The sequence below is a fragment of the Thunnus albacares genome, chromosome 14 (assembly GCF_914725855.1).
Source record: "Thunnus albacares chromosome 14, fThuAlb1.1, whole genome shotgun sequence".
Lineage (NCBI taxonomy): Eukaryota > Metazoa > Chordata > Actinopteri > Scombriformes > Scombridae > Thunnus > Thunnus albacares.
The window spans coordinates 19913000-19931425 of record NC_058119.1 but is presented as its reverse complement, the minus strand read 5'-3'; positions in this window follow the sequence as shown (position 1 = coordinate 19931425).

Genomic DNA, 18426 nt, shown 5'->3' with positions numbered 1-18426 from the left:
CATGTGGGGATTGAAAATAATTGCTCACACTGGGCCCATTTCACTGCCCACTTTCACACCACCAGCAACCCACACACACACAGGGCCTATATGAACAAGCTGGGCCCTGATGCCAGCCCCAGCATGTGGGGATCACACACATGGTAGTTGGAATAGAAAATGTTAGCTGAGCAGACTTAGCTGGGGAGGGGACATGGCTGGTCAGTGTCATGGTGTGTGTTTGTGGGGGTAAGCAAAATAAAAAGGTTTTCTCTGCTGATATTTGGTGTTATTGCTACATAAACCAAATTTATCAAATTACTGACATTGTAAGTCTCTTACCAAGCAAAATTTGATCTAATGGCAGTTTTCAATGGCCTGAATCTAATCATTTAAATGACAACAGCAACTATAACCAATTGCATCAAACAACAAACTACCTTAAACTCTAGTTCAGAGGTCCAGAAACTGGTCATAACTGTAATTAATCCTGACAAACAATAAGCCAGCAGGACTTATATGCACTCATATGTAAAATAAATAGTTGTCATAACACATAGTTATCCTTTTTTTCAAAGATTATTTTCTTGGCATTTTGGCCAGAATTGAACTGCAGATGTTGCGGTTATGTGTCTTAAGTTTTAACTAATAGGCTACTGGGCCACCCCATAGACATTCACTTTTGATAATATAATGCACAATAAAGCTGAAATCATTAGTCTAGAAATTAATAAATAAAAATGCATTTTAAAAATGTTTTAACTGAAAATTAATCATTGTCTAATAGACAACAAACAGAAAATTAAATTGATAATTGATTAATCATTAAAGTCCCTTTTCAAGCAAAAACATTACCTTGTTCCAGCTTCTAAATTGTGAGGTTTTTCTACTCTTTGTCCTGTGTGATGGTCAGCTGAGTATTTTTGGATTCTGGACCACTGGCGGGACGAAACAAGCAATTTGAAGATGTCATTTTGGACTTTCAGAAATACTGTGTTTGAGAAAAAATTTGTTTCGCATTTTATAGACTACATAATTGATTAAGCAAGAAAATAATTATCAGATTAAAATCGATAATGAAAATTAGCCTAGTTGCAACTCTATTATGATGTACATTTTAGATCATATCCATCGCTTTTGGTGTTTTTAAAGTTACTACAAGGAACTTCTGTGTTGATTTTCGTGATCCCTATGGACAAAAGCAGTAGTGTTTTCCCAGAATAAGACTACATTTCCCATGAGCACCACTGCCTCGTGTGTGCATTTGTCTTGGAAGCCAGTGAAAGAAAGAGCTACTCATTTTTAATACCATTTTTCTTTTTTAAACAGCTGTTTGCGGGATGCATCACGATGAGGTAATGTATTTATTTATGTCAAAGTAAGATTAATAATTATAATATGACTATGGTGAAGCAAAGTAAACTTTGTTTTAGTAGTGTTCATAAACCTAGGTTACATGTAAGGCTGCATTCACACCAATTCTGGAAATGCAGCACCTTCCCGCAGGGTTGTGCGGAGGTGTGGGCATGTTTATTGGTGCTTTAGAACATAACCGCTGTGATACAATCAGAAAATAATGTTTTCTCAGATTCACTCCTTTGTTCTCGCTACACCACTGCTCGCTCTCTTCATTCACTCTCTAGCTCATTCAACTGCCGCTTGTTCGCACTCTGTCTCTACTTTTTCTCTCGTTCTTTTTAAAGTGAGTTGGGAAGCCGACAACAAGTCTAACTTTACTTTTAAAGTTATCAAACAAAGAGAAATGTCCTCCCCTCGTCCTAGTAATGTCTTTGTTCCCTTATGCTACAATGCTAGATATAATGTAAACATAGGCTCTTCTGATCTGTGTGCTGTAAATCGTATTATCTGATTTTCGTGGGGAATCCAACCTGGTAGAAGGCATTTAGAATAACTGTATAGAAATAGTCTTCTCAATCTTCTCACTGGTCTTGTTTATATAGGTCTTATAGAGGCATCATGAGACTGTTCAATAACCAGTTAAAAGCTCCTTGTAGTAACTTTAAATGACTTTTCAGATGTAGTGTCCTAATTAACCAAGACATCCATCTCCACTCTGCTGATGATTTCTCTGACATCCTGCCTCTTATGCAAATAGAGCTTACTGCTGATGTTGGTTTATAAGCTACCAGAACTCTGTTCAAACCCACTATACAGACTGCCACAGGAGATAAGAGCTGATCAAGAAAACTTCTGACTGGTGATCTGTTGCATCAACTTCAAACCCCAACTTCAGCTGAACCAAGCAAACTACGCCTTTTCTTAAAGGACCTATTGAATAAAATGTCAAAAAAGAGAACTGAAATTGTTGAGCAATCTTTCTGCTCGATTTATATTTCAAATGCATATCTTTTCACTGTCAGCACTGAGACACAACTGAAGGTCCATAACTGCAACACTGTCATTATGATTCAACCTTTTCTTTCATATTTCATTTTTCAATGGACCTCTCCATCAGATGTACATCAGATAACTATTAGTTTGACTTCCAGGACTGCAGCAAGTAACAGTCATTGGATGCAGAGGGACTCCAGAGATAAAAATCTGAGCAAGAGAAACACAGTCCAAGTCAAGAAAAGCAAAGTGCTACTTAAGGAACAGCTCAATAAACTCACTTAGAGCAAATAAGGTCCCAAGGAGAGACCTGCATGTAAACCATCAACTTAAGCTCTACATACTACAGAAGTACATGACTCGCATGATACAAGTATTTTAGACCGAATACCAGTAGATTTTTGTTGTGCTTAGTCTTAAACAGTGTGTTCAAGTTGCAGTGTTTTCTATTATGTATTTTTTACCATGATTTCAAATGAGACTTCAGCATTTCTGTTGGATAATGATGAGGTAAGAACCCAGACTGTTTCCATGGCACATCACACACAAAAAGCTTCTATCTTTTCCAGTATCAATCACATCCCCGACCCTTGCAGTGATGAAATGATGATCTGCTGCAATCAAGATGTCATGCATTTCATCTTGAAGAAACGAAACACAAATAAGACATCTTATGCTGTTGTCTGCATAGACACACAAGTTTGTACTCTGTTGTTGTATCCAACCATTCACCTTTAAGCCACTGATGCACTTGCTTTTTTCCAACACGTAGACATCTGCAATTCCTGCATCACTGTTCACATTCTTGCTTGCGTCCTTTGTGTATACGTGGAGGATTAAAAATTGTATCCTCTAGGTGAAAGACTGGGTCTAATCATCCCTTGTCAACATCGGAATATCTTCCTTGAACTTCTGCTTTTATACAATGTAAACAGAAAACATGGTGACTATCAAGGAGATTACAATATTATTGATGTTGAGATCACAGCAGAAAAAGTGGAGGCAGCGACATCAACATCGGCATAGAGATATTTTATGTACAAGGGTAATTACGGACAAGCTTTATGAGATTCTCTTTGAAACTTTCCACCATTGTTGTTGTGACCGGACACTACTGCTGACCTTCTTCTGTGATACTGCCCTTGCCAGTCATGCACTGAATTGCAGTTAATTAATAGAGTTAATTTCTGAGGACGTGCACAAGCAATGCTACCAAGGAATGCAGGACATGCGAGGCATCCATGATGTGCACGCTAACGTGTAGTTAAATGCAAATATACCAGTGGCTTAAGGTTATGCGATATAAAATACTGATGCAGTATTGCTTGTGCTATTGGCAGGTTGTTTATCACCAGCAATTTTGCAAGCAAAAAACTAACTGGAAGCAACGCTACGGTCATTGCAGCCATTGACCCACACTGCTGGCCTGGCTAGGATGTAGACTAACATCTGCCTTCTCCAACACATATGGAGTCACCATCTGCTCGTTTTCACCTGAAGGCAAAGAGTTTTAATGGGAGAAAAAATTATGAAAGTTCCATCAGGAGTTACTGCTGCAGCAACAAGGACGGGATCCCTTTGCCAGCTGTGTTCACTGGTATGGCACCTGGCCTGGTTCACACAGTGGTGGAGTGTTTGTCCAAGTTTTCAAATAAGTGAGGCGGCTCAACTTGACTGCACCAAGCCCCTAAACTTCAGAGGAAGTGAGGACTTTAAAATTGCTTCCCCCAAGTTTTAGTGTGCATGCTCTTCAGAGTACTCGAGTTAGGAGATCTGTCTGCGCTCATATGTGTGCAGAGATTGTTGATTTGCCCTTGTCACCTTTTCTGTCCGGCGGTCCTGCCTGCCAGTCTTAGACGTGGTGCTGAGCGGAGCTGTGAAGTCTCCATGGCTGTGCTCAAAGGAACCACTGACCTTGTTCTGAGAGCTGAGCTGAGTCCTGTCAGGGACGTACTTCCTGTTTTTGCCTAACACAAACAGTCCACTGCCACCACTTTATGTCAAGACTTATTTTATAACATGGCCTTTTTCGCCTCCACATCAGCTACAGTACATACAGAAGCTGTGCCTCACTTTGCATGTTTAAAAAAAAAACCCACTCCCAGAGGAGCTAGTGAGATAGCTTTCATCTGAAGGGATTATTGAAGAGGTCATCATAAAAGACAAGTCCATTTTTAAACACTGCCTAATGCAGATTAAATGAATACATGTGTTACCGCAGGTAAACTATCTTAATGTAGAAATATAGATAATGTGCTGTGCATGGAGGAAAATCACGTAATGGACTCATTACTTGTAAAACCAAAATCTCCATTAGTTTTTCACATAGCACATTATCACAGGAACATGGACTTTGTAATTATACAATTCTGCCATACATGACTCGCATGAATAGTCTGTATAATTAGCTCATGTGGGCAGTGTGAGGCAATCTGCTGTAAAATAACTTCCAATCTCCCTGCGGGGAGATCACTGACCGTCTGTCCAGACTGCCTCTGCAGCCTTATTATCCATTCATTGGGCTATCATACCTTAAGCTGCACACAGGGCTTTAGCCTTCTTGACCAGAGGGAGGCTCTTTTATTTTTTGCCCCCAAAACTTTAAATTTTGATGACATTAACTTGAAGTCTGTCCATATTTAGTACTTGGCGTAACAGCAGCCTCTTGGTTTTACTTTTACTATTTTCATAAGTCCAGTTTGTGACCTACAGAACCATCTACAGGCAACGTAATACTTCAATTTTTTAAACTCACACAACATGACTAGCAGATGGGGAGCTTTAATTAGGAAACCTAAAATGATTCTCTAAATCTCCTTAAATATATATCATCCAATAAATTCTGAAGACTGTTTTTCTGCATGTGACGAACCAAAGCACACAAACATAAAATCTGATTAATATGATAAACTGTAGCCATGAGCAAAAAACATTAAACATGTAAATAACATACACCTAACAACACAATGACATGTCAAAATTCCTGCAGAAATACATTTATTATTTATGCTTTTTCTAAGGAGTGAAAAAAAAAAATCACAACATCCACTCCACACATTTTAAATTCTACCACTGTTTTTGTTCCATAGCTATAATCAGAGCAACATTTCTTAAATATTACTGGGTATTACTGCCTAATTACTACTTCCTGTGTATTACATACTGTGAAAGATTGTTTAAGGATTACACTTATTCATTTATTAATGCATTCGAGCTAATGCAAGCAAACTGCATGGCCAGAAGTATGGGGCAATATAGGACCCCAGGGGCCAGATGTAAAAACAAAAATGTGTATGCACCAAAAAACATGCATTCCCCCACCATAAACTGGTATTTATAAAGACAGAATGTGCAGTGAAAATGTGCTCACCTCACACATACTTCAGGCCAGGTGTATATGTTTTTCTAAGGCAATCTGAGGCTGATATGATGAGGTGGAGATGAAATATAAGGTGAGAGATGGAATCTTTTAGTAAAATGCTATTAACTTAATATTGATTAACTGCTTTTGTGTGATCAATTTCATAATTCTTTTAATTTATATATAGGATGCATTGTTTTGACTCACTGTTGATATTCTTTTTATTTTATCCCTGTCAATAAGACTTTATGGATCCATTTCATCATTCTTTTAGTTCACATACAGGATGAAAATTGGTTTTGCTATGAGAGCTACAAACTAATTATTGTTTACATTTCTGATGTTTAAAAATGATGATGCGATATCACTGCCAACAATGGTTTACAGGTCCATATGATGAATTAATCATATGGATGTTATAAATAGCCGCACAGCCGTGGGTAATGGTCACATGTAGTGACATCTGCTCTGGCTGTTGGAGAACCTCACCTCGGTGCAACACAGTCTGTGAAGGGCACATCTTTACTATTTGTTTCAATCATAGGGCTGAAGACTGGTGGAGCAGGCAGCATGTTGATATGAAAATGGCTGATTAAGGGTATGTTTCCATCCATTTATGGCTAATTGTGGGAGTGGAAAGAGGCTCATGCACGTGTACCTAGTTTCACAGTGACTACGGTTAATATAATAGAACCATGCGTACACACGGCTGTATAAATCTGATGAAAATTTCATATTTCTGGCTTTGTGCATACACAGAGTTTTAGTCATGAATCTACACTGATTTTTATGCATCTGGCCCCTGGACTTCAATTTCTGGCTTTAGACAGCTGCAGATGTGAACTAAGAAACAGAGATATTTTTTTTACAAAGACTGAGGACAAACAGCACAGACTTTAAGCTGATTAAAGATTCTTCATATTTCACTCACTTTCAATCAACAACTTTGCACAAACAATATCAATTCATCCACTGAAAAATCTTGCATTCTCCTCTCTTCTACTCCTCCCTTTGTGGTACTTAGAACTGATATACCAACAGAAAGAGCCAAAAATTTCAAACTCTGACTGTAAAAGAACCAAATATTCCTGCACAATGTCTGGAATCTATACCCCCACAGTGAGTACAATTGATCGACAGTGTAGTTTTTTATTCTTTTGCAGTCAGGAATTTTTGATCTGAAGCACCAGTCAATAAGACTTTCTGGGATGCTTTTCATCCCAGATCCCTGCATTCTGTTAAAATGCTGCCATGAAATATTGTTGTTAATATCTGTTTATGTCAGAGGGACCACCAAAGTCAGAAGTCTTCATCTTCTGGGGATCATGAATGTCTGTATTCATGACAATCAATCCAACAGTTGTTGAGATATTTCAGTCTGGACAGATTAACAGACTACTCTTACTATAAGGATTGAAATAAGACAAAAACAAAACCACAAAGTGATGATGAAATAGAATACAATACAACTTTATTGTCCAGCAAGGTGGAAAAAAGGTACTTTTATGTTGTGCATCACTGGGATTAAAGAAGCCCAAACTTACTGCCTTAGACAATGACAAAAAGAAAACTGCACTTCATTCCTGGCATCATAATAAGACACTGTGGCTTAAAAATGTTGAATTTTTCATGAAGCAAAAGGGCCTCTACTGTGAGAGTACTGCTGTTACACAATGTTATTTCATATTGGTAGAGTTGAATAAGTGCTTTACTGTTAAATTATGTATTCCTCGCTCCTTATTAAACTATTTGGTGGTCCACCTACTGTAAATGTTTCTTGATATTACTACCTGAATAAAATATCCTTAGGAAACTGTTTCTTTACATTGGTCTTGTGGAAAGAAAAGTGTTTTCTCTAATGTGGTTCCTAAATGTGGGTGATTGCCTTTTTTCTATCGAGGCAAATGCATATTACTTTGGCATAATGTCTGCATTTAAAACAGCTTCCCGGCTCAGTCAGTAAGAAAAATATTCCTGTAGTGGGAGAAGAGTTAGCAGACATAATACATAACATTGTGGTTATCTGCTGACACGACAACATACTAGATTTGTTGGACTATACTGTACAATCATATTGAATCCCCTGTGTATTATAAACACAAGTGATATAGCTAATAGTCCATGAATCAGCCTAAATAAAGTAATGTGTGGGTGAAGGCTGGTGGTTGCATGTTTTCAGCTTGCAGTGCAGCTGCAGTGTACAGTAAGCAGTATTTAGATGTATACAGCTGAGGAGTTAAAGGATACAGTACATGTTATATCATCTTTTCATTATTATGAAAGAATCCACAGAGGAAACCAAAACAAACTATGAATTTAACGTCCTAACAAGTACTGTCTATGTAGCTACAGCAAAATATAGCGTGTTTCTCTGAGTCATAGACCTCCACTGTTGTCAAAAATAATTAAGACCCTGAAAACTTGGTTTCAAACAATATTAAATATTTATGACTAAATATGTCACACTCAAAGTTCAAAACACATCCTTACTTATATTTATTAAGAGGTTGACTTTCCAAAAACTAAAAGCTAATCTGCTTCATCAGGACTGTGCACTTGTGGTTTGATTAGATTTCATTGACAGCGCTGGCAACATAAACAAACAAACACACTGAGACCACAAACAAATGGCAACACCTGGTGCAGCCAGCGCAAACACACTTAACAGGGTGATCAATCTTGGTCCTCAAGGACGTGATATAGGCTAGTTAAAGCATATCAGAGCGTTTCCATGACCACAGTAGTAAACAAACATGGCGTCCATTGAGGAGCGTGTACTGTTCTACTTGCCGCACTGAAGAAAGAAAAATGAAAAGACAGACAATGTGATGTGCAACGTTTGAACTGCTCACCGAGAATTCCTGTCTGAATGAAGAGGTTACAAAGTTCAACTAGAGCTTCGTCAAAACTGCTCAGTATGATTTTTTTTGAGTGGAAGTGAACTCAAAAGAAAGGGATCCTCTTTTCTTGTTAGTATATCATCCCTAGCTGCAACACTCAGACTGCAGACTTGCACTTCTGTTGAAAAATTTTCAGGTGATTCACTGAAAAGCACAACGATGCGTGAAATCGACCTTGCGTAGCTCGAAGCGTGTGTGTTCGCGTACTTGCCTGTCATCATATTTTGATTCAAATGTTGTTTAACTCTGGTACATTTTCAGTTTATGGAGAGGAGCTCCATGTCAGGCAGAGGTCACTGAACCTGCTCAGGGCTTCACTAGTTTGACAAGCTGCCACGTTCAATCTAATGAAGGAATGTTGGAGCTACGCATTAACAACTATTAACAAATAAGCTTTATCAGGCTCTGGCTACATAGACACTACCTGTTGGTAGGACGAATTCATTGTTGGTTTTGATTTTTTCATTATATTTGCTGGAAGATAAATTAAAGATAAAACAATGCTATTTTCATCCATTAAGTTGCCTGCTCTGTTATGTGAAAAGGAGACGGTGCTCAGGGGGATCAGCTGATGATCAGATGGTACAGGTGTCTGGATGGACTCCAGGTTTTATGTTAAGCTGTCACTTTTATGTACATTGTATTTTATGTGAGCTTCTGTGGCACATTTTTTTTATTTTTATGTTTTATATATTTTAAGTGAGTCATATATATGAACATCATGTTCCTTGCCAAGACCTACACTGTGAGCCCTGTTATTGTGAGGTCTCCTGCAGAGCCAGTGCTGTGAACCAATTATATTCAATTCACATATGGACTAAAGTTACAACAATAACTTGTTGAAGAGGCTTAGATAGCTTCTTTAACAAACCCAAATGACTTGTCTCAAACCAAATCTAGCACAAAGAAAAACATCAGTGTGCAAAAAGGGCAGAGAAGAAGACAACTGCTAGCGAGTAAATGTGAATGTAAATAATGCAGATTTTAAAAAATGTGTCAAAAATAAATAGATAAAATGAATTGGCTTCGCAAATGTTTTTCTTTGTTTGTTTTGTTTTGGTTTTTTGAAGAAGTAAATGCATTAGACCTCAAGGATACGCACAATGCGTTTCAGTGAGTAACACTCAAAGTAAGCCAGTGTTTAAATTACAGGGGGACAGGGGGAGCTCCCCTGGAAGCAACACAATTACGAGTTCGGGGGAGTCTTGAAAAATTGATAAATATGCATTAGCATTTCTAATGCTGCAACGAATTATATAATAAATTCAGAGAATCTGCTTAAAATCGAATGCCCTTTCATTGGGGGGGGGGGGGGGCTTCTGTTTTGTACGCCTATGTGTAATTACTGAGTTTGATTCTGTGTCATCATTTCTTTTCATGCATTAAATCTGACTTAACTGCTGTTTCCAATCACACACACCTTTGTAAAGCATGTTTCTCTTTAACAAAAATATGGAAAATAACATATTTTACAGTGGTTTTTCCAGGCTATCACAATATCTTTTTTAGAAAATTTCCATAATTTCTCTCTAAATGACAAGTTTATTTTGTCTTTGTAAGTCTTAGAGACAACAACAGCCTAATTAAGTCTCTCCCTCTCTCTCTCTCAAATTAGCTTTATTGGCATAACAGATCAGAAATCTACATTGCCAAAGCAGTACAGAAAATTATAAACATTGAAAGATGATTAATAATTATACAATGTAAATATAAACAATAATATTAAATACAATATAATAAAAAGGCATTTTACAGATGTAATCACACAGAAACATTTACTACAGAGTTTATTTCTCTCAGATTATGACAAGACTTAATATTTTTTCAGCTATTACTGCACATTGACTTTTCTCCCCAAATAGATAGAACAGTTTCTGAAGATCAGGGAGATGGATAAATTCAGGATATATATGATTTATTTTTTCAAAGAAAACTTTCAAATCTCTCAAAAACTCTCAAATCTTTATATTTGTCAAATTATAATAGGAAGTGAGATTCTGTCTCAAACCTGCAGTGTAATTCCAACACTGAAACACAAACATTCTTCACAAGAAAACTCCACAGGGCACCTTTAAGTGAAACTAGCTACCTCAGCAGTCAGGACTCATACATTTACATGCTAGAAAGAAAAAGAATAGTATGTTGGCTGCACAGTATGATGGCCATAAGAGGCTGTGACTTCAATATGAGGAGTTATAGACAACCTTCACATGATTTATTGGTGGGATTATGAACTGTAGGAAAATCACTTATGCCAACTATGATCAATGACATGTTTAGCTAACTGTATAAACAGCATTCCTGAATGACATCTTATTATTATTCTTGTGGCATGTGGCAAGCCATCACAACAAAAGCAGTCAGTGGCAGGTCAGGGCCATGGGGGCCTCTGATACCTCGCCCTCTCTCCATGATGCCTCTATGAGTGACCTGTGCATGGTTTATAATGGGATTAATTAGGATGAGCTAATGACTTTGTTGTGAAGCCAAAACATTGCCCTTAGAGATCAATCGGGTCAATTAGCAATGACCTGTGATTACCTCAACAGATACTGACTTTAATAACAGGAGGTCTCTTGTTTCTGAGGGATTGTCTGTTGTTTTGGCAGCCGTGTTCTGTTTTTGCTTGATATTTTAGTTCTTTTTGTACCGACCCTGTTGTCAAGAGTTGTTTCAGATTAAGATCCTCTTTGTTGTCATTTCTCTGCACTCACATGGACCAACTCCAGTTCTTTTTGCCAATGCCATGGGTCAGGGGCACTGACAGGAGTATTAAACCCTAACATACATGTCTTTGATGGTGTACATGTCTTTCAGCTTGGATGAATAACAACACTGTACTACATCCATCCCTAATAATATCCTCATTAATTCATTTATGCCACATATGTTTTTCCTGACAGCATCAGAGGAAGAGCTCATAGCATCCACCTTATTCCACGCTTGGGTCAAATGAATGCAGCACATCCATTTTTCTCCCTTCATGTTGCTAGAGACAGATTAATATTTATTATGAGGCCCAATATATGTAAAGTTACCAGGCTCCTACCTGAGCAGAGTAGTATTAGCTGTGTGATAAACAACTTCTCTCTATTTGATAAATAATCCAGGAGAAACACAGCATCCCGACAGAGCTATGAAAGTTTTATGCCCTGTGCCGCAGAGGCTCTTTCTCTTGCCGAATATCAGACATGACTTGGGGAGCCAGCAGAATCCCAATATTTCTCTGTTTCTTTCCATCTGTTTTCTCCCTCCCTATTTCTGTCTCTTCAAATATGCCTAAAATGCCTCTCTCTCTCGCTAGTTTAGTGTTCAGTGTTTGTATTCAGAGATATTTTTCTCCCTTTGCTTGGGAAATATCTCCTCTGCCAACAGGTTGCTGTGCACCCACAAGCCTGACAATTAATACTATTTCTATAGAGTGTGTTTCAAGTGCAGGAAATAGACTTAACTGCCTGAGGGAAGGGGGGGGCAGGATTGGAGGATATCTAATATGTGTGAGAGACAGACTTTTTCTAACTTATTTTGGGATTTTTTGGAGTGGCAGCTTGTGTGGCCATCTGGTCAAAATAAAAGACAAAGACCTGAAAGATTTATTACTTTGCCTTCTTCATATTATTCACCATAGACATTCTTCCATAAACTTACTGTACTGCAACAATCCATAAATCTTATTCTGCCTGAGCCAGTTGTTAAAGTGTTTAAGCCTACTTGACCAAACCACTGCACTTTCTGGACAGAAAATTTCTTTTGCTGAAGACTAGTTATGTTGAAAATAAAAATTCAAGTTTATATGGATGCAAATAAACTGTTGCGATGTGCAGTACTGTGTAATCTTGCTCCCCTTGATTTGGAAGGTTTTGAGGGAGTGACTATTAATCACTTGACTACACTGAGGAGTTATTTTGGTGTACACTTCAAAGCTAAAGTATGTAACTTTTTCACTCTACAATTTTGCGGTGGGCACAAATAGCAATGTGCTAGATAATAACAAGCATAGAGAAGTCTGAACAACAACCAAAAAAAAAGTAACAAAAAAAGAAAAAGGATTTAAGAAGTACTTAAAAAGTGCCCAATGGCACTGCATTCATTACTGCAGAGTCTTGCTCCTGTTGTTGACATCATACTTTGAATGTATTTGCTTTAACTAGATGTCATGTAAATGCTGAATTCTGAAGGCTGATCGAGTGCACAGGCGTCTTCTTTTGGCCAATCAAACATCATCATCCAATAGTTCTGCTCATTTTTTGACAGCTATGGACTAGTTGACAGATCTCGTTTAGCGGAATGAAACTTAAATAAGAAAATTTTGTTTTCAGTATCATTTCACAGCTTTTATATTGCAATAGGGCATTTCAAAAGCTACCACAACAACGTTTAGCAGTCATTGTGAGAGATGAATCCTGACAACCACCCAGAGCTGAATCTTTATCATCAAGCCAAAATGTCAACCGAAAAGTTTGTGTTTGTGTTTGAATATGGGGGTATTTTTCCGTAAACAGTAAAAGCAAACTTGAGAATGTTTCAAAAGTTGAGGGGAGTTGCCATTTCAGCTGGTTAAGATTCATACCATCAATGTGTTTACCACCCTACCAAGGTAAAGTGAGCAGTCTTCTGCCACAGCTCATCTGGGTCTATATCTACTGAACCACAGCAGCATGCAGCCTTCATGCATTTCAAAGAAGCTCATCCAGATATTTTATGTGCTAAGTCATCACGGCAGAAACACTAATCATTCAGAAAACATGCACAATCATCAATTATGTGCAACAAGACAAGGCTACTAAAGCTAAATGAAAGCTACTAAAGCTATTAAATTTCTTATGCAACACAAAACTACCAGCTAATAAAGGAAGTACTAGTGGGCATTGGACAATCATACCACAGGTGGATAAAATAAACTGACAGAGTTTATTTTACTTTTAGCACTGTGTGACTGTGCATGATTTCAGTGTTACTGGAGATACAGTGAATAGTGCCCAATAAGTTTCATTCAGTTTCATTTTTTTCTGTACAACTTGCAGCATTTCAGTTTTTGCTTGTGTTTTCTGTATCTGCATCAAGTTGGAGACAGCGTTCCTTAATTGGCTTTTCTTATGTTTGTTTGCAGTGCTTTTTTAAAGGTGATATACTGTATGTGTTTTCAAAGTGGTAAAGATGTTTTTTTTTCATGTGTTTGTTTTGTCTGTTTGGTTCTGTTTTCTTAAGTTGTAGTGAATTGTGCGCTCTCAGCCAAGGTAATTATAAGCATAATAACTATACACTAAACTAATTTGTTGCATTTTTTTGTCATTGACAAATATTTTAACTGTAATGACTTCTGAAACAAAATCAGTTACAGGCCTGTTTTACCTGAATACACCACTATATCCGCGCAAGAGGGGATCTTCTGATAAATAAATAACTGAGATGTAATGAGTTAGTCTGTATGTATTCTGTCAGGGATTCTGTCAGAGGAAATGTTGTGAAAAATCCATTAAAACTTTATAACTAAATTCAAAGCCATACCCTCATCCTATATGTTTTGCTTCTGGTCTTTAGATCTATTTATCTACAAAATTTCATGGAAATTCCATTTGTTTTTATGAATCTTTCTAACTGTTTGGCGAGCAGACAGAGGTGAACAACTATTTGGGAAATGCAATAAATGTTTTTATTGTGGCAAATCATGCTGGTGGAGAGAAAATTGCAAAAACTGTCTGTACTATTCAAGTCGATTTTTATATAGCTCTGCCAGACAGAATGGGATTGTGGGAGAACAAAGAATCAGTTGTTATTCTCTTTGCCCTCTTCTTCTTTCTCTCATTATCTCACAGTCTCTCTCCACACTCTATTATCTTTGAGTTTGCCCCATGCTTTCTGTAATGACCATCTTTACTGATTGTATGAATTTAATGATGAAATTATTTCACAGAACAGAAACTGAGAAGGTATCAGTTACAAAGAAAAACATTAAAATAATATTTGAATTAAAATGCAGATATCTGGCTAATTTGACTGTTTTTACTATAGCAGACATTTTAGTAAACATGTGATCTGCTTATTTATAAATCACATTTCAGAGAAACATTCAGTAAGTAAGTAAAATACATAAAAAAAAGTCTAAACCTGAATCTACCATTTTGGATTTGCAGTTTTTTTTTAATCCCTCTAAACACCTCACATCAGAATGTAAAATGAAAACAATGCCTGCAGTTAGAATATGAATTTATATTTATGGTTTGAATTTATAAATATTATTCGGTTGGTTTCAAAACTGCAGTAACATGATCAATAGTTTGTGTTTTGCTCTCAGATGAGTTGAAATATACTGGAGATCGCTGCCAATAACTTGGAGAGAACATGAAATGTGATCCAGAGACGGTGTAAATGTCAGTGGAATGAGGAAGAAAACAAAATGGATGCATCTTTTCTTTGGCAGCAGAAACTGTGGACTCAGAGGCATTCTTATCAGTTTAAACTTTTTACCAGCACTAGCAGCTTTACTCTGGGGATGCTTCAGGCTGAAATATCTCAACAACTATTGGATGGATTGATGCAGCAGATTGATTTTCATCTGGGGCGAACAGGTGGTATTAACTTATCCAGTGAAATCTCTCAACAGCTGTTAGATGGACTGGCATGAAATTTGATTAATTTGGACATTCACGTCTACAGAAGTATGACCCATAAGTATGACTTTCTAGTGCAAATTTTTTTAATTCTTTTGTCCAATACATTGGTTTATGACTAAATATCTGAAAACTAATGACATTCCCTTCAACCTCAGCTGTATTTTGTTTAGTACTAATTAGCAAATGTTAGCATGCCCAGATGGTGTGCATAGTAAATATTTTACCTGCTAAAAATCAGAATGTTAGCATTTTCATTGTGAGCAAGCTGATGTTCACATTTAGTACAAAGCACTACTGTACCTGTGCAGCCTCATGGCCAAGACACACAGCCTGCATCAGCAGCACGTGTGCGTCACGAGACCTCTTGCTTTTCATTTCAGCGCCCATGTTAACAGTTTAGAGCAGCCACACAGCCCGCGTGAGATGTACGGCTGCTGCGGCGTGTCATCTAGAGATTCGTGGTCTCGCCTATTTTTTCGCCAACGTGTGGTTCTCAGCAAAAAATAGTCAGTCATATTGATAGTCATATTGGCAAAGTACCAGCAACATTACACCTTTCACTATAGTTTGAATGTCTATATCTGTAGAATTTCACAGACATGAAAAAATAAAGCGTCACCATTGCGAGTTAACCTGCGCGCTGCACGCCGGGACAGGGAGCCTCTCTGACGGGGAACTCAAGAGAGGCACGGAGAGTCGGTGACACGCGGAGCATTTTTTCTCTACTCCTGCTCACTTTCTGTGATATTAATTCAAACCGGAACTCCTGCTTCTTGTTTCACCTGCTCCCAGACGGTGATCTGGTGTTGTTATTTTCCTCATTCGTTGTCAGTTTACATCCTCGCAGTTAGTTTGGAGGATTGTTTGTCAGAATGTGTTTAGCTCATTTGCGGAACTTGGTGTTGTCTAGAGGGATTTTCATTACTTGGAGTGGTGACAGCAGGGGTTTCACTGGCGGAATAATCAATATAATCAATAAAAAAACAAAAAAGTCCTGTGTGAGAAGTGTATGTGACTGGCACAGAAGTAGCCACAACCAGACCCCACCATGCCTGTCAGAAAGAAAGAAACTTTTACCTCACATATCATTTACTTTTCACAATCGAGCACACGGTTCTTAACCTTTTTCTGTGTAAATTAAATATAAATTCATTTTATAATGAAATGATATGAAACATGCTATTCATTCTATTGCAGTTCAGTGACGCACACACGCTGCTCAGGTAGGTAAGCCGTGTGGCCCAGGCGTCACAGAGCTGCTAGCATGTCTGTAGACTCTCAGTCTTGTTTGGATATGAAGCACCATGTAAAATTGGTTTGTAATTAACTTATTCTGGAAAGAACAATAATAGCAGCAGTTTGAACTGGCAAATTTAAAAGTCTCAATGTTGCGACCAATAGCTAAGCACAGGAAGTTATAGATGTTGCTCTTTAACACTTTGCCATCTGCAGGCAATAAGTGTTACAAATGCACTTTTTTTCTTTTATTATAACTGCTGCTTTTTGAGATTTTACATTCACATTTTTCAGTTTGATAAAATCATTAAAACATGGGGTGTCCTTGTATCATACCAACCGCCAGCAGATATTAAATACTCAAATAGAAATGCAATTCATCTTGTGGATTTATAACACCAAAAGACTTTAAAGTTTTTTTTTTTTAATTAATTTCTTTTTTCATTTGTGAACATCTGTAACCTTGGCTTAACCAGGTAACCTCAATGAGAATTTTACTTGGTTAATTAAAAGGAAAGTAAAATTAACAATGAGCTTTTAAGGAACTGAAGTGTTTATTATGAGGAGAAATATTTACTTGTTAAAGATTCTGATGGAAATTAAGTTTTTGTTTGTAGAAAAATGAGACAATCTCAGTGAAAACTGGTATATCAACTGTACTGATTCCAGCACAGTCAGAGTCAGAGCCAGAGCCACTAGAGTCAGAGTCAAAAATGTAAATCCCTTAAATCCTAATGAGAATTAAATCAGAATAAATTATTCTCAATGATTTGTAATTTTGGTATGAGCTCTGGAATTTGGTATACTGGCTAATCTGAAAATGCCAGCTAGTCACCATGCAGATCATGGCAAACATTCAGCTCTAAAACTACATTTGCAGGCAAATTTACTCAAACAGAACAGAAACTTGTCACATAAATAACTGTTTATGCAGAAAACTTAACTCCTCATAACTGTTCTTACTAGATTTTGTCATTTTTCTAGTAATTTCATAAATCTAGTACATTTGAACTCAATGTAGTGACTTTTTCTGACTTAATAATTTGGGGACAGGTTGGTATTGCTAATACTTTACCATTTTGTTCCACTTGCTTGTTAAATCCAAAAAGATCTGATAATCACAGCTGCTCCCATGCAAAGTTTAGCCTCTTGCTCTACTGCAGAAAATATATTCCTATGCAAATTAGTAAAATATTATCTAGTAACTTCTGGTGACTTTTTGAAGAGCAATTATTTTTCTGCAAAACAGAGACAGCGTTTCCACTTATAAACCTCTTTGAGAATGCCAGTCTGTGTTTTTCCACTGATTTTCAATGTTACATACACTAGTGTATGGCAGAAGTTACATACCTTGGAGGACAGTCAAGGATATTTTAAGATCATAATATTTCATAACCTCAGGAAATCCTGAGAAGAGACGATTTCTTTTTTTTTGTTTTGTTTCAAACTTAACTCTTCCTTTTTTTAGGTTATGTTAACCTCATCACAGTTGGCTGTCAACATACTGTACATATTTGTTACTGTTTCACATCAACTCATCATCTCTGACAGAACCTCTGAGCCTGGATGCCTGTTCCACAGCTGCATGCAGGTTTATGAACCAGCTGCTGTTCACTGAGGCAGCCAACTCACTGGGCAGAGAGTAAACAGCCTCAGACATCCACAGCTCAAGAGAGAAAGAGATGCAACCACTGACTCGATTTCAGAGCACCAGTGAACATGTTGCACTTGTCAAAGTCATTTCCAGTCTCGCTTTTACTCCCCAGGTGAGTGATAGAGTTTGTGAAATGGTAAAACAGAATATTGTCCAACTGCTGGGTGAGGAATAATTTAAATTGCTGCATCAGTATAAAGAAAATGACCCTGTGTTCTAAAAATCTCTGTATTACTTGATTTTTATTCAAAACAGGTTAAAAATGATGATATTATGGCCACAGGAGTCAGATAAAACTGACTCCACATTAAACTAAATGTCAAATTAAAA